The 4,460-nt window shown below is 29.1% G+C and overlaps 2 non-coding genes across 2 annotated transcripts; both read right to left on the bottom strand.

The window, feature by feature from the left end:
• Positions 1 to 545: 545 nt before the first annotated feature.
• Positions 546 to 619, bottom strand: Trnan-guu. Its single transcript has one exon. It is a non-coding gene; the product is annotated as a tRNA-Asn (tRNA).
• Positions 620 to 1,264: 645 nt separating this feature from the next.
• Trnan-guu lies at positions 1,265 to 1,338 on the bottom strand. Its single transcript has one exon. It is a non-coding gene; the product is annotated as a tRNA-Asn (tRNA).
• Positions 1,339 to 4,460: the final 3,122 nt, after the last annotated feature.

The raw sequence follows: 4,460 nt of genomic DNA, 5'->3' as shown, positions 1-4,460 counted from the left end.
ATTTGTTGTGGGAATTGTGCCAAGATACCAACCTAAGAGCAGGTTGAGAGGTTACAGACAAGTATGGTCAACTGAAATTATCCGGTATCTCATAATACAATCATAAAACAAATTTTATATTGTAACTCCGTTCATATGGTCTTGGAAATATGTCTTACAAAATCTTAATCAACTGAGATATTTAAACTACATTTACTTCCACAGATATGACAAAAACAATTGCTTTAAAGACACTTTCTATAAATGACTAAATCGTAAGAATAAGAAATTAGTATAATTCAAAAAAATTATCCGGTGCGCACTATAATAAAACAAAGAAAAGTGTGATATTGTAAAAGATATATGCATGTCGGTAGTTGATTTCCGAAGTGAGTGGCTTGTAAGTCTTGTTTTTGCAAAAATGCACGAATCATGTATTTTGAAATAATAGAAAATGTATTAGCATTATGAAACATTAGTTTATTAAATAAAATTGTTGCATGTATTTGATCATTTTGGGAATATAATAAAAAAAATAAACAGTTTCGCATATTTTTATAAAAATTCGCCCCCAGGTGGGCTCGAACCACCAACCTTTCGGTTAACAGCCGAACGCGCTAGCCAATTGCGCCACGGAGGCCTCGAAATACCTCCTTCTCACTATTTTTGACTTTTTTTTGGTATCCAAATCGTGAGTACATTGTCAAAATTTTTTATGAAAAATATATTTTTCAGAAGTATTCATCGCCTAGAGTTCGAAATCTCTGTACGACTAACACAAATTTTCACATTTGAGGTTTCAAAATTGCGAGCGCATCGTCCAAAAGTGTCTCGAATAATTTTGAAAAAAAAAAAAAAATTATAGTCTGTTTTCAAAAGAATTTTCAACAATTACGGTCTTCGCGCAATTTATTTTAAAACATAGAATTAGAGAGAATTCAAATGACTTTTACACTTATTTCACATTTTTGATGATTCAATCGTGAGCACATTGACCAAAAAGTTTAGAGAATGATTTTTGGAAAAAAATCATAATAATTATTAGCTTGAGGTCTTCGAAAGATTTATTTTATGAATGTTTTAAACAAAAAAATACAAGGAGGCTTCGGAGAACTCATTTTTGATCATTTTCATAATTTTAAGATGTCAAAATTGCAAGTACATCGACGAAAAATGTAAAATGATTTTTATAAAAATTATAAATATTGTCTATTATCAAAAGTATTTATCATCTAAAATTTAATTGTAAAAAAATTGAACAGTTTTGCATATTTTTGTAAAAATTCGCCCCCGGGTGGGCTCGAACCACCAACCTTTCGGTTAACAGCCGAACGCGCTAGCCAATTGCGCCACGGAGGCCTGAGAGACCTCTTTTCCACTAATGTTGATTTTTTTTTTTGGATATCCAAATCGTGAGTACATTGTCGAAAAATTATTTAAAAAAAAAAAATAGAATTCTAACAAATTTTCACATTTGAGGTTTCAAATTGCGAGCGCATCGTGCAAAATGTCTCAAACAATTTTGAAAAAAAAAAAGTCTTTTTCAAAAGTATGTATAACAATTTAAGGTCTTCGTACGATTTATTGTAAATGGTGTATAGGATTAGAGAGCTCAAATTAATTCAAGTCACTTTTTCATTTATTTACTTTCACATTTTTGATGATTCAATCGTTAGTACATTGCCCAAAAATTGATAGGATGATTTTTGAAAAAAATTACAGTAAGTATTATTTATTTCAAAAGTATTTATCATTTTGAGCTTGAAGTCTTCGTACTATTTATTTTATAAGTGTATTGAAACAAAAGATTACAAGGAAACTTTAAAACTCATTTTTGCTCATTTTCGATCATTTTTATTTTGAGATTTAATAATTCCGAGTGTATTTTTCAAATTGTTTTGAATGATTTTTGGTAAAAATTGTAATTATTGTCTATTATCAAAAGTATTCATCATCCTGAATTTAAGACCGTTGGTTTTCAGCCCACTCAGGGTGCATAGAGCTGTTTTCATAATACAATCGTCAAATATACACTAAAAAGTAAAAAAAATCCCGATTGATATAAAAAATTAATTTTGTTTATGAATATTTTTACATAATATTGTATAGTAATTTAAAGCCCGATAAATAAATTAAAATATCACTAATGTTTTTCTGAGATTAAATTTGTTAGAAAAATTAAGGTAGCGCAACAATTTAAAAAACCCCTGATGGCATTGCTAGAAAAGGTTCGAAACCACTGATTTAATGTCTCATTGTGACTCACCCTATAATTTTATTATTTTAGCAAAAGATTCGCCCCGGGTGGGCTCGAACCACCAACCTTTCGGTTAACAGCCGAACGCGCTAGCCGATTGCGCCACGGAGGCTTCGGCCAAATTCAAAAAATAACATCGGAACTTAATACGTTACTCCGCACGGCCGAATCGTATTACAATACTTATCGCATGTGACATAACTAACAAGGTTATCGTTGTATGATATGAAAACATTGAATAATTTGTTGTAGTCACTATAAAAAATATATGTTCTTCGGAAAATCCATAAATAAATGCGTTATAAGTTTATTGCAATTGACTAGGTGTAAGTGGCATTGTGGTTTAAGAAAAGTTGCAAGAACTTCCCGATACGTGCAAATAATATAATTCTTTGCAATTCAGTTTATATAATTCTTTTTTTTTATTATTGACCTTGCTTACTCGAGCATTTAGCCCCCCTACAACATATTTCAATTACAATTTCGATACAATCTTCAGTTTCATACTACTTTCCTTACATAAATCCTATTCTTCTTTCTATTTCATATTATATCTATGTACTTTTCAACGTAACTTCATTCTTCTCTTTTTTCTTCTATACCATCATTGTATTTTTTACCCTTTTCTTACGTCTTCATTTCTTCTACTATTACACTTACATTCATTTTAATTCTAAATCCCAAAATCTTTTATACATAATTGAACTATTTTTTTAATACTATTTCAAACTATTTTAACATTATTTCAAACGATTTTTAACATTATTTCTAATTTTTGCCGGGGATTCGAACTCCGATCCTTCGGTGTGAGTCGGGAACGCTACTCATGAGCTAATCCCGCCACAATAATAGACAATTGTGACAATAAAATTTTCAGTTATTTATGTTAAAAATAAAAATTTACTTATTACTTTAATTATTTACTTTTACCATATTAACCCTTTCCACTCGGATGTTTTTTTGAGGGGAACGTAAGTCTAGCTGTGTCCTCTGATTAGAATAAAATAGATCAAATATGCGAAAACCGCGGCATTCGGGCTGGATACTTGCCCTTTAAATATTTTTCTGCGCCAAGCATTTTAAAGTAGAATTTTATTTATTTCTTAAACTTTTTTCCATCAACAATCTAATTATAAAGAATTTTTTTCTTATTACGTTATTTTATAAAATACTCACGTTTTCCATTTAGTATTTTTATACTATAATGTTTATTAGTATATATCGAGCTTTGCAAATTATTAATAAGTGCTATAAAACTTTGAAAATTTAGTGCTGCCCGTGAGTTAAAAAGGTTGCCCATTTTAGAATAAAGCTATGCAGTAATAAGACAGGATTCTCTATTTAAAACTAAATATTAATTATTTTCAAAGTATTTTTACCCTTTTTTTATTACATAATCTTCTTTTTCTAAATACCCGAAAACGTCCGAGGAATTCGTTAGGCAAAATTGTTATCTGAAGAGACGTATACAAACGTAATATAAATGAAGTAAAAACTGTCCACTTTCATTTTATAATGCTACAATTAATTATAAGACAGTGGAATCTACCCGCTATGCCTTCTCAGATATTATTGTAAATGTATGCAAAATTGCACTTCAATGTCTACAAATTCATATCAAACACAATCAGTACGTTTTCGTCAGAATGCGGCGCCTAATTGTTTGTATATAATGTCCGAATCGGTTTCAAAGGATTTTTATTTTGTACCATATTAAGCTTGAATTGTGTCTCATAGGTTATTATGATTCACTAAATTTTACAATATTTTCCAATCCAAACTTAATTCTAGCACAAGTATTATTTTTAAGGTTTGGTACTCATATTGTTTTTATAAACAACGAAATTTTAGTTTTATGTTTTGCATCAGGAAATTATAATATATATATATATATATATATATATATATTATTTTTTTTATTATTGGAATATAATTCACATTTCTTACATCCTCAGATGAATGCCATAAATCCACTTAATCAATGGCAAATTAAAAAAAGCCACGGACGTTTATCATTAATATGAGTTTCATTTGAACATTTAAGAGAATGTCGCACGTTTATGAATAATGTCAATTTTTTGCATCTCGAGAACTTAATTAAGGCAAAAAAAAACAATGTTCTATTATAAAAAATATGTTATTCATGGCAGAAACAAAATGTTATGAAACGAGTTTTTAATTTGTTATCAATGTTGTATGGCGTTTTTTGTTTAGTTAGCTAATA

The sequence above is a fragment of the Ctenocephalides felis genome, unplaced genomic scaffold (genome assembly GCF_003426905.1).
Source record: "Ctenocephalides felis isolate EL2017-DRISC unplaced genomic scaffold, ASM342690v1 CF-g0.4_SCAFFOLD_02850, whole genome shotgun sequence".
Taxonomy (NCBI): Eukaryota; Metazoa; Arthropoda; class Insecta; order Siphonaptera; family Pulicidae; genus Ctenocephalides; species Ctenocephalides felis.
Note: the sequence above shows the minus strand (reverse complement) of the source record. Positions and strands in the feature narration are given on the sequence as shown.